Here is a 13,760-nt window from a genome sequence, read left to right on the forward strand (position 1 = left end):
CCAGAATATTTGCAGAAAACAACATTACTTAGCCTGGCATCCAAAGGTGCCAGAATATTCTCTATATTTTCCAGTTGTTTCGCTATTACATAGATATCTTTCCAATATTACATTTGCCATAGGAAAAAATAAAGATTTTCTTATTCATTTATTTCCATCGTTTTTACATTGTTTCATCAAATTACCAGGCTTTTCCCCCCTCCTGCTTACATTCTCTTTCTACACAATCTTAAAATCTGACCATCTTAACTCGGATGACTTAGAAATTGACATCCCCACCTTAGATGTATACTCTGAATTACAGATACATCGACACAACTGCCTTATTCACATATCCATTCATGAGACGTGCTGTTTGACCTAAGATAGGTTACTTCAGTTCTCTTTGGTGTCCTTATTTGTCAAGTGGGGAGATGGGTCATGTCTCACACACAGGATTGTTCTGAAAATTAAAGCAGCCAAGATCTGTAAAATGCATAGAAGAGTGCTGAGACATAATGACTGTTATGTAAGTGTTACTACTTTTGCTATTTTCATGTTTAACCTTGCAATCATACTGTATACACCCCATAGTACTTGGCCATCCCCCAAAACATGCACAAGCATCTTTTCCCCCAGTCTTTTTTATGTAAACAATACTCCCTACACTCAATTTCTTTGGCTAAAACTTAGACATTACCTTAAAGTTTTCACTTTCCCTCCCGTCTGATATCTAATTTGTCACAAACTCTGGTCTATTACGACTCAGAAAAATATCTCAAGTTCATTTACTTTTGTTTTCCACCTCTACCACTATATAAAAGCCATCATCACCTCTCACCTGGACCATTGCATGCACTTACTAACATTTCTGTGCTTCCACTCTTTGCACTTATTTCTTCTGTTCATGAAATAGCCAGAGCGATCACTTAAAATATAAATTTAAATTTTGAAAATTCACCCATGGTTTCTCATTGTTTCTAGAATAAAAACCCATACATTTTACCATGGCCTAGAGAATATTCATAGTCTGCTTCTATGTTACCTACAAGTTCATTTGATACCATTTTCCCTGAATCTCATTGGATCCTAGACCTATTAAATGTCCTTTTCCCTCCATCCAACATGCAAAGGTCTCTCCTACATCTGAGACATTGCATGTGATGTTTCATTTGTTTGGAAAATTATTTTATACACTTTTTTTGGTACATCTGCCCAGTTTTCATCATGGCTCAAAATTATATGAGCTCACAAGCATACTCAAACCCCATATGAAATGCCATGTCAGACAGGATTTAGCTGATCATTCTATTTAAAGCAGGCTCTCCCTGTTATGCTTTATCTCATCTTACTTACTGTTTTCATAGAACATAGCTCAATTGTAATGATCTTATTGATTTATAACATAGCTTTTAATGTATGTCTTGCCCTTAATTTTTTAATTTTTTAAATTTCCTGACTTCCCTTTTAGAATGTAAGTTCCATTAGGGCAAGAGTCTTGTCTGTCTTATTCACTGCTGCATCCCCATCATCTTGTTCTCAACAAATATTTATTGACTGAGTGAAAGACCCATGTTACTTTTCTTCCTGAACATCTATGCCATTCAGCTGGTGAAATAATTTCTTATAATGTGTTATGCATTGAAATTTCCCTCAAGTTTAACTTATTGCTTACATTCTTATTCCTCTTCTAAATTTTAAGGCTCCTGATAGCATGGGCTTTTGATATTTATCACTGTATTACCAATGACAAACACATGACCACTTGTATCATGATGCTCATTAAATGATTAATCAGTGGGTGAATGGCCCATGTTTGGAATACAGTGTGATTAAACCAAGCATTAACTTAATAAACATCTATTAAACACAGTATATGTTAAGCAAACCTTAAGTCCTAGAGAAATATAAATGTTTAAGACAGGCATGATTTCTGTCTATATCACGGACCTTATAGCTTATGCTGGGTTTTCTCAACTACTGACACTATTGCCTTTTGGAGCTGAAAATTCTTTGTTGTGGGGGACTATCTGATGCGTTATAGGGTGTTTGACAGCATCCTTGGCCCCTACGCACTAGATGTGGGTGATATGCCTTCCCCTTCTCATTTATTACAACCAAAAGTAATTTCTGACTTTGCCAGATGTCCACTGGAGGGCAAAATCACCTCTGGTTGATAACCACTGTGCTAATGAAAGAAACAGATATTGCTATGTATGCAGATAAGCGCTATGGAAGAAAGGTAAAGGCTGAAATGTTAGAAGATAGATGAGAAGACTGGTTTAAATTAGTGGGTACAGGTTGTCAATGGATTAAATGTTACTGATGATTAATTGATAGGCTTTGTCCTACAGGATGAGTAGGAGGCCAGGTAAAGGACTGGAGAAAGAAGGTTTCAAGCAGAAGGAATAACATGTGCAAACCCTGAAGCATGAGAAAATGTGGTTTATGCAGAGAACTGGTACCCAGCAACTGAGGTCCAAAGTAGCTTGGAAGGGAACTGGAAGTTAGGTAGAGACAAGGCCACAGAGGGTACTGTGAGCCATTATTAACTTAGGATTTGATCCTTGGATTAATGGGAAGAAGGTAGAGTTTTAAGCAGCAGGGGTGAAACAAGAGAATCCAAAACAAGATTGGATTTCTATAAATCATATTTTGTGGCTGCGTGATGGCAAGGAGGCTATTACAGGAATTAGGGTGGAAGACAATGGTGATTTAATCTGGAGGGTTGGTGTTGGATGTAGAGAAAAAGTGGATGTCTGATAAAATTGCCTTGCTTGTATGAATGAAGAATTGCACAGATCTGTAAAATTCTCAAGGGAAAATATCACCTAATGTGAAGATACTCGGTGCTGGCAAATCCAAGGGGGTATTTTCTTGAGGAAGCTTCGGAGCTTATTTATCAACTTTCCTGCTTTGTCTCTTTCACACTCAGCCCAGCCCCTGAATCAGCCCAAAGGTTTCTCTCTTGCAAACCTCACAGATGGTTCCCTCTCTTTCTTCCCTCTGGAGAAGCCACTTGTCCTTTTCCCCCCAGGTGTGAGCATGTGTGTGTGCTCAGTGTGGAGAGTGGGGAGCAAGTCAAGCAGAACGGGTCCCAGAGTCCAGGGACCTGAAGCACAAATGATTACAGGGAAATTGTGGGTTGTTTCCTTTGGCCATCCACCTGCTTTGAGTGGTGCAGTTAATTAGCAATGCGAGCGCAAGCTGACAGCTTTGGCAGGGAGCAATAATGCAGTGGGAGGTAAGGGAAGGCAGTCTTGCTGGGACGTTGTTGCTGATTTATAAATACACCTGATTATTATGGTGGTGCCCATTTGTGATTTCATAGTTAAGGGTCTGTCACTTGTCCTCATCGAAACCCCTTGTTTTCACAGATTTCTAACACAAATGAAAGAAATTCATTCCAGCTCCAGACTCAGCCTACAAACCAAGTTTTGTTTTCAAACATTAGAAAAAAAAATCTATTAGATTCACATCCACAAGGAAATAAGGACAGGTTACTGAATTAGCTCAACTTAAGACTAGTTTTAATGTTTTTTGTCTGCTTTTGTTTAGTTTTGGTTTTGTTGTTGTTTTAATCATAGACCACAGAGTGTCTTCACCAGAATAGATGATAGCAATCAATTGCTTCAGCTCTCTTGTTAAAAAAAAAAAAAAATGGGTACAGTGAGGCACACTCTGAAATTTTAGAAAATGCTTTTACTCATTTGTATATTCACCCACTGGTCATTTACTGAAGAGTTATTTAGCTCTGGGCACTGGGCCAGGAAAGGGGCAAACAGAATACAAAGTAAGGCCAAGTTGTTGTCTTGGAGTAGCTTAAAATTTGGAAGGACACAAATGTAATCACTGCATCTATGGAAAAAAACAAAAACAAAGAAAAACAAACACAACCCAGGCATGGAATGTGTATAGAATATTGTGAGCATTTTAGAGAAGGAAGTGAGTGACTGGACTAATAGGCATCCAAAAAGAGGAAAAACTAAAAACTAATAGTAGTAGTAGAACGAGTAAGGAAGGATTTAAATCTTCATTCAGTCTGTTTTGATAAAGAATTTTAACTATCCCTTTACTGCTGTGAAATAGAAGTCATGGTAAAGTGGAAATGGGCAGGGAATTTACCCAGAATAGAATTCAGATCTCCCCCGTCACTGTCCCCAAGAAACAGAGATCTGTTTCTGATTCCCACTCTTCCCCCTCCCCCTTAAGTGTAACTCTGACAAACTCTGGAAGAAGGGAGAAGTTACTTTAGCAGTTACTAATTATTTGAAGTTGATTTATATCCAGGAAATTTCTGTGATGTCACCAAGGGCAGTTTTGAGAAACATTTTAAGGAGTAAGATTTTTTAATAAAGAAAAGTGCTATATTCATGAAAATTTGTGAGGCTAGGGAGGGACATGTAAAAAGTCTAAATATCAGGCAAGTGTTCAGAATGGAGAAAATAGACCCTAGCTGTCTAATTTCCCAACTATTTCCCAGCTTCAAGGATGGCTGCCCATGAAGAAATGAGCACAGAGGCGGGGACCAAAATCTCTGAAAGGTCTACCTGTGATTTGAGCTTAGCCTCTCTATTGGCTCAATGCCCTCGTCAGCTGGTGGCTCCTTTCTCATGAGACTAGAATGTTTGCCACTCAAAAACCTACTTCTTTTTTAGTTAGATATTTAGTCTTCCCATATGAATACCTCATTCAAGTAACATTAGTCATCCTTCTATCCAACAGCCAAGAAGGAAAGTGATACCAGTCCATGACCTTTATTCTTTTACCCTTAGTCTTATTTTGTAAAGATGTTTCCTTATAATGCCCCCAAAGATGACATGATGTGGGGGAGGGCTCCCACACTTGAACTCAGGGACCAGAAGGTTGAACTGAACATGGTGGAGTACCTCAGACAGTCGGGAAGTTTAGAATTATTGCAACTATTAACATCAGTCACCCTCTTATGTGTGAGGTACAGTGCTCATCATTACACGCATTACCTTATTTAATAGTCTTAAGCTTCTTTTTTTGTCCTAATTGTATACTTAAGAAAACTGAGACCCACAGAGAAGAAGTTTTCTCAAGGTCATGTAACTACTTAGTAGTAGATAATTCAAATTGACTGTTCAGATACAACATCAATATTTTTTTCCCATTTTCTTTGCTGTATCTTAGCCTTCTAGCATCGTTATATCTCTTTTGTAAAATGAGAAAACTGAGTATCCTTGTCCCTTGTTTCTTAGTCTTTATTATAAGGGCTTCTCTTTGTCTAGAGCAGTAGTGTGTTCCTTAAAGCATTTACTCAAATGGGTATTAATAACGCTTCTTCTTGTGGTTGGAGTGGGTAAAAATGTGTCTGGGATCAAAAAACCTTAAGATATGGTGGAGTAAAGTATGGATTCACATCTTGGTAGCTGCAAGTTTCCTTAGAACATCTAATATTCTAAAGAGAATTGAATGTCTATAGAAGAGGCAGAGGCTGAGAATTTAAAATGTAGCATTAGCAAACATATTTGAGTCCACAGGATCCTTTTTTTAAAAATCATTTTGTGTACTTATGACATTTATTTGCTCTGGAATACATTTGGGGACAGACTGGGAGAAAATATTAAGTCCACATTTATGTGCACATTTATGTTCACCAACTCCTTCCTTAAATTCCAACCTCAGCCAATTTCTCTTGTCTAATCCTTCCCTGCACACACAAATACAACATGTCTACACAGCCCTCCTTCTCTTACTCCCAAACCTTCCCACCACGGACACACATAGGACCTCTGAGTTCCTTGAAGACACTGGTGTGTTAAACATGCCCAAATGTTTTCACAGAAATGCAACCTCCTCCTAGATGGTCCTTCCGTCTGCAATCACCACCTTAGTAACAAGTGTATATTCAACTTCCTATGACTCTGCTACATGTCACTTTCTCTTGAACCCACTCCTAAGAAAATTCCATAACATTACCTTGGCCTGTCCCTTTCCCCAGTGTGATTTTTTTTTAATCTTGGTAACACACCAATGAAGACTTTAACTCTGCTGGGAATTAAGGGTTTTGACTGATATGTGAGCTCTTTGGGGGTCTTGGTCCAGAGCCCACACAAATTCCAGAAAGCAGTTTCTACATATAAAGACATTAGAATATTAGAAGTGCTAAGGATGCAAGTGAAGTCTAACTACAATCTCATTTTCTCATTGCCATCAAACACAGGACACTTTTTACAACCCTATAACCCACCTAATATGATCATAGCTGACCTATTCCCCAAATTTAATCCTATACACATAACCTTGTCCCCAGCTTAGTGCTATTCGAGACATTATATCACCAAACCAATCCCAGCCTTATAACCCATTGGCCCATTAATATACTTCTAATCATTCATTTATAAAACATAACCCACCCAAACAACCCTATAACCTTTTTAATGGATTCAGAACCAGCCAATTACCAAACTTGATCTCATCTGCATAGTTCCCATCACCTCTTAATGAGCTCTAACTGGCCCTGCAAGTTTCAGCATTAACAAAAGCTATTCCATTCAATTTGTGGCCTTTTATTTGATTTTTTAAACATCAAATACTGCACCATTTTTTTAAAGTCCATTTTTTCCAACTCATCTAATTCTCTTTTTTCTTGCTTGAGAAAATTGGAATAATCCCTAATATTGTAGTTCATTATCTTTCCCAAAAGGATGTGAGAAGAGTTGTATAAAATACATATATTTTCAGGTTCCGCGACTAGCATTTGAACTCTCCATTGGACTTAATGGAGGCTTTCTCATATGTGACTGAGGATAGGCCTTGAATTATTTATTTCAGTGGATTCTTATAAAAACCTACTTTAGGGTTACATGTAGACCTGTGGGCCTTTCCATGTGGGTTAGATAGAACTGAGCTCAGAGTATTCCATGAGAAATGTTCCTTCCCCTGAGTTACCGTAACAAACTTGATAGAATTAAGAAAAAAGAAGGACAAAGCAGGGTATATATCAAGCAGATGGCAAGTTAGAATCTTTGTTCAAAATTCTGTTTCTCGACAATTTGCATTAAAACTATGGATTTGCACTTTTGAGGATGGGGGTTGCCACGTGCTTTTTTTGTTTACTTATTCATGTGACAAACATTTACTGAGTGCCTACTTATGTTGCTGGGGCTTTGTAGGCTTGGGGCAGAGAATTCACACTAACCTAAATCTGTGGCAGATCTTTATCACTTGACTATGTTTTGTATCTTCTCTGGGGTTTGTGGCTATATGTGCATATATGTCAATATCTGATTATTTGATTAGATACATATTGGTGTATAGTAAATTAACATATAGTTAACGTAGCAAATATTTGCTACATGTAGCCATGTAGTAAATATTTATCAAGGGCTGTTTGCCAACTAGCATTCTTGATACCCTGAAAATAAAGTATTATTCTTCTCACTTATTTCCATTTGGGGGGGGGAGTGATGCTCAGAGAGCTCAGTAAACTTGCTCAGGATTTTACAAAGTAGCTGAGGTAGGATTTGAATCCAGGTCTCTCTGATGTGAAAGCCCAAGTTCATTCTCTCCTATCACACTACCTGCCAAGCAGAGTCATTTCAGAGAGGGTAGCTTGTCTATTCCAAATTCTTTATATTGTCAGTGAGGAAATTAAGGCCAGAGGAGAGAGGTGATTTGCCCCAGGCTTCATCTATAAAACTACACAACCCCGAGCAAGATGGCTTCTCTAGGAAAGAAGATGGTTGTCTCCAAAAACACAGCATCCTGGCAATTCAGATCAGTCGTGTCCACAAGTACAACAAGAAGAGAGAAGGAACGGCCCGCCATCCAACACCAGCCAATGGGCCTTCTGGTGTCGATTCACTGAGGCATAGGCCTCCCGGGGGAAGAATGCATTGTTCATCCTGCCGGCCCAGCTACGTCATGCTTACGGAGCTGAAGAACTACATATCAAAATTAGCATTTGTGCAAATGATCACACAATTCCTTCAGGCCTGCTGTGTCCCCTTAATAGGCCCATCTTTCAATTATGAAGTGCAGATCAGTCAGCGTTCTTTTATAATCTCATTATTTTTGTTATGTTGACATTATACAAGGACTTTTTTTTCCCTCGCACTTGAAGCCAGGCCTATCAACATGAAATGGTTATTGAATCTATAGAGGGAAAAAAATGGACATATTAGTTCTTATATCTTCGAATCAGAACATCTTTGATATGGTCAGGATTAAGAGTAAAAGCATCCGTATTTAAAACTCTATCCCCTGGGGCACATCTGTTTGAGAAATCAGGTAGATTACCTTTCTCCATCTGTCATGTACCTATCCTTCCACTTCCTGATCAGATCATCACACAGACTTGGCTTGGTCAGATCTTAATATGAATTTCTCACAAGGCATTACCTTTCTTCAGCAGCATTTACTGTCATCTCTTCTTAAATCAAAATTGGAAACCTCAGTCTTCCATCAGTTGTTTTTCTTCTGGTCCTAAAGAAAGACAAAAACTCTCACATCAAAAAGTACTTAGGGGCACCTGGGTGGTTCAGTGAGTTGGGCATCCAACTCTTTTTTTTTTTTTTTTTTTTAATTTTTTTTTTCAACGTTTATTTATTTTTGGGACAGAGAGAGACAGAGCATGAACGGGGGAGGGGCAGAGAGAGAGGGAGACACAGCATCGGAAACAGGCTCCAGGCTCCCAGCCATCAGCTCGAACTCCCGGACCGCGAGATCGTGACCTGGCTGAAGTCGGACGCTTAACCGACTGCGCCACCCAGGCGCCCCTGGGCATCCAACTCTTGACTTCAGCTTAGGTCATGATCTCACGGTTTAGGAGTTCAAGCCCTGCATCCAGCTCCCTGCTCACAGTGAGGAGCCTCGTTGAGATTTTGTCCCTCTCTCTCTCTGTTCCTTCCCTGTTTGTGCTCTCTGTTTCTCTCAGAATAAACAAACTTTAAAAAAAGTACCTAAAATATTTGAAATTGTAATCATAACCTCATTTCCAACACACACAAGGCAACCTTAATAACAGTTTTTTACTGTGCCCTCAGTACCCTTATGGCATGGCTAACTGATATTTATTCATGTAAACTCAAACAGATGATCAAAGTGTCTTGTGCATGTGAATCAGTGTATGCATGTGGGTGGTTTAGAAAACCTAACCAGTTGCCTGCTGCCACCATTCTATAACCGGTGCCATCAGGTACCGCTCTAGTTAACTTGGAACGATGCATAATTGATATTACTAGAGATAGTATCTGCAAATTTTCCTCTATTTTTTGTTCAATTTTGAAGTCATTTCAAACTTATAGGAATCTGCAACAATCATACAAAGACTGTTTTTTTGTTTTGTTTTGGTTTGGTTTGGTTTGGTTTTTTTTACCGCCCGAAAGCACTGGAGAGTGAGTTGTGGACATGATGTCCTGTCACCCTAAACACTAGTGTATAAGTCCTATGAACATGGATGTTCTCTAACATAACTTCAAAAAAGCTGCCAGAATTTAAAAAAAATTAACACATATTACTAATTTCACATACCCCTTTCAAGGATCTTTAATTTCCATAAATGCCCATTAGAGCAAAAATGGCTAATCTAGAATCATGTGTCACATTTAATTGTCATAAATTTTAGTAGCCTTCAATTGACATTAGTTCCTCAGTCTTTCCTTGCCTTTAATGACCCTGATGCTTTTGAATATCACAGACTGATAATTTTACATTTTATAGAATGTCATTCAATTTGGATTTGTTCAATGTGTCCTTATCAGATTTAGATTATAGATTTTTGACAACAACATAAAAATTGTGATTCTGTGTTCTTCTCATAAAATCCTATCAAGTGATACACAGTTTCATTTTGTCCCACTACTGGTGATGTTAACTTTGATCACCTGGTTTAGGTTGTATCTATAAGATTTTTCCACTGTAAAATTACTTCTATAATAAGTATGATACGGGAGTTATTTTGAGACTAAGCAAATATTCTATTCCTTATCATACTTTTACCCACTGGCTTTAGCATTTACTACTGTTAGTTGGAGAAAATAATTATTCCTCCAGCTGCCAGATGGTGATTTTTCTATCACTATTATTCCTTCTCCATTTATTAGGTGGCATTCTAGTGGAAGGAAAAGTGTTTTCTTCTTCCCATTTGTTTACTTGTATTAGAATGGACTCATGGATGCCTATTTTATTCAGTGGGTTATAATCCAGTAGCATCTCTGTTTAATTTGATGCCTAGCTTATTCCAGTGGGAGGTCCTTCTGGCTGCTTCTGTGTCCTTTTTACAATATTCTTTGTACTTATATTATTTCTGGCACACCAAGCTGCATAAGGCTCATCCTGAATTTTGGGTTTCACAACCCTGAAATCAGCCATTTCTCTAAGGATCTCAAGTTCCTTTTAGTGGAGAATGTTTTTAGAGACAACGATCTGTGTTGGTTGTGTTCATTTATCTGGGATGTCACTATCCCTGGGCCCTCTTGGTAGACCACTGAGATAAAATGTGTGTGTGTGTGCATGTGTGTGTGTGTGCGTGTGTGTGTGTGTGTTTTATAATTAGTGTGTGTGTGAGTGTTTTATATATAGATATATATACATACACATATACACACACACACCTATATATAAAACCCACACACACACACACACACACTGTATATGTATATATATGTATTTTTATGTATATATACACACATATGTGTGTATATGTGTATATATGTACACACATGTGTATTTGTATATATATATACACACACACATACACATACACACACACCTATATATACATATACATATATATACATATACACATATATACACATATATACATATATACACATATACACATATGTGTGTGTATATATACGTATACATACATATATATACATATACTCTGTGTGTATGTGTGTGTGTTTGTGTATATATATATATATATACATACATATACACTCTGCACACCTACATATTACCACCAGACACCCTCTTTACCGATTCAGGCTCCAGTATATCTATTAGACATTGACCTCCTTACCTACAGATGCAAACCTTGATCCATCTCACCTAATGACTTTTGCACTAAATGATTTAGGAGAGAATGGATGACAGAAAATAGAAAGAAGGAAGGAAGGAAAGAAAGAAGGAAGGGGAAAAGGGAAGGATGGAAGGAAGGAAGGAACACAGGCAGACAAGCTCTCATATTCAAGTTTAGTTTTACTAAAATGTCTTGAAGAGACACATGAAGAGTTTCTGAAAAAATAAAGTAGAGCCAAATCACTCAATATTTACATGCTGAACATGAGAACTTTAGGTATAATCATAGTTTATATCAAACTTTTAACTGCCATCATGTTTATTTCATATCATATGAATTAATACTAAAATCATTAATTTGATATCCCTGTGAACTTTGCTCTTGCTAAACTTCCTTTTGGAAACACTTGTATTTGTCAACACTACTCTTAAAGCATGGCACCACAAACTGTACATATGTATTGTGTCTCTCTAGGAAGCAAGTAATACGTTGCAATTACAATTCCAACTTTACATTGAGCACTCACCTTTCTAACAACATGACCAAGTACTGTATTGGCAGCTTTATATATACAACAGAATTTTAGAATGTAAACTTTGACTAAGGCCTATACTGAAAGGATATTCTAGACTAAGAAGTCAACATTTCAAAATACTGAATGATAACCTGACACCTTTTCAACCTTTATCTCTTATTATGGGTATAACACGATCATCAAATGGAGAGTGAAGGAAGAATTTTGGAAATAGTTCTGTGTATGCTTTAAGTCTTACATTTTTCCCAGGGCACCATTGGAAAGGGCTTCCCTGTGCACTTCACAAGAGTACATGGGCCTTTAAGGAAGCCATTCGAAGAGCTTATTGAATCTCCATCTTGTTACTTACGTCTGAGTTGTACCTGAGAAATGTAAACATCAAAAGCCTGGATAAAGTGACCTATGTCCTTAGAGTAGACAATTGTAGTTTGAGACAAACCACCCTCCCCATCAAAGGATTATGGCCTTTACCCTAAATCAGATCTGGGCCATGCCGTAAAGAGTACTGGTTTGGAGTTGTCTAGAATTGTCCAAGAGGTTTGCCTGGAAGGAGGGGCATGAGGACCAGAGTAGACCTGAAGACTATGGGCTGAGCAGCAGAAGGTAAGTTGGCAGAGATGAGTCATGAATATTGAGGTGATGGATACTCTGAATCGGGGGAGGTAGTGCAGGAGGAACTCAGGATGGACACAGATAGCATTAACCATCCGTCACGTGCACACAGCGCTGATGCTAGGTCTTCAGCCAATGCCAGTCATGGAGGAATGTTCCTCCTTTCTCCTTTCCTGTCCTCCACCCCCGCTCTGATTAAGAGTGTTTAGAAGCCAGAATAAAAGAGGAGCAGATGCCTGTCCATGTACATTTTTGCCTCCAGGGTGTGAGACTAAAGCAAGCTTGGAAGAAGGAAAGGGAGAAGCTTTAAATTTATATCAAGTTCTAGTTCATGAGGATTGTAAGGGACAGGGCACATGAATTATTAAAATGAGGCAGAGGTTTATAGCTGTGTTACCTTAGAACTTTTTCTATCATGACCAGAGTAGATAAGGTGCCTGAGGGCAGAGAAAACAATTGATGTGCTACAGTGGATTGTAGGTTACTTTATAATTACACCTTCTATGACATACTTGATCAATGAAAGATTATACATGCATTGTATCATTGAAAACAACCCAATTTTATAAATGATGCAAATGGCTCAGATATATGCTATGATTCAGAGTCACACAGCTCTTTAGATGGAATAGGGATTTGAATTTATGTTTAACTCGTACTTAAGCCCAAGCACATAACTACTGGGAGCCCTGTGAATTTGTGTCATCCACACACTGATAAAAATGATTTGATCACTTTATCGAGTGTTTGGAAACTTGAGACACAAATTCACGAGGCCCAAGTCCTGAGGGCTTGGGAAAGTCCCTTCTTCCTATGGACAGAAAACAAACAACAAAAACAAATGAAAAGCATTTATAAAACGTAGTAAGGAAATGTACAACTGCTTAGGAAATTTAAAGCTACTGTATGAATATATATTCCAATGTTTAAATTCAGCGGTCTTGTGCTCGCTTTGGCAGCACATATACTAAATTTGGAACGATACAGAGAAGATTAGCATGGGCCCTACGCAACAATGATATGCAAACTCATGAACTGTTCCATATGTTAATTAATTCATTCATTCAGTGGTCTTTTAAAGGAAAAAAATCATCATTGAAATCTATAAGCACCACTTCCTTCTTACTCCCCAATTATATTAACAAACAACAAGCATGAAAAACAACTGAGTGTTTATCCTGTACTCAAACTAAACTCATGTTTTCAGTAGCCTGTACTCTTCATTTAATTTTTTAATTTTTACTTCCACAAACCTCTTTTCTTCTTTCCTCGCTCCCTCCCTGCCTGCCTGCCTGCCTGCCTTCCTTCCTTTCTTCTGTCTCCCTCCTTCCCTCTCTTCCTTCTTCTCTCTCTGTGTCCTCAAATATATCCCCATGCCATACAGACATAAGAATTTTGGGGGTAAAAACAGAAAACTAGCACTTCACTTGGAAAATGATGTAATAGTGATTAAACAGGTAATATGTATATAGCACCTAACTAAGTGACTAGTAAATGGTAAAATCCTCTAAAAATTATCCTCACTTTAACAACACAAGCCTTTGTAGATATTAAATGTTGTAATGTATTAAATGATGTCACATGTGTACACAGTATACAGTAAGTTTTTTTTAAAAAAATCGAGGCCCCCACATGTGC

At 38.0% G+C, this 13,760-nt stretch overlaps 1 non-coding gene across 1 annotated transcript; it reads left to right on the forward strand.

Annotated features, from left to right (window-relative positions):
* Positions 1–13,065: 13,065 nt before the first annotated feature.
* On the forward strand, positions 13,066–13,172 carry LOC121035197 (U6 spliceosomal RNA). Its single transcript, XR_005792786.1, has one exon. It is a non-coding gene; the product is annotated as a U6 spliceosomal RNA (small nuclear RNA).
* The last annotated feature ends 588 nt before the right edge of the window (positions 13,173–13,760 follow it).

This window comes from Herpailurus yagouaroundi, unplaced genomic scaffold (genome assembly GCF_014898765.1).
Source record: "Herpailurus yagouaroundi ecotype Mexico unplaced genomic scaffold, PumYag 160, whole genome shotgun sequence".
Classification (NCBI taxonomy): Eukaryota; Metazoa; Chordata; class Mammalia; order Carnivora; family Felidae; genus Herpailurus; species Herpailurus yagouaroundi.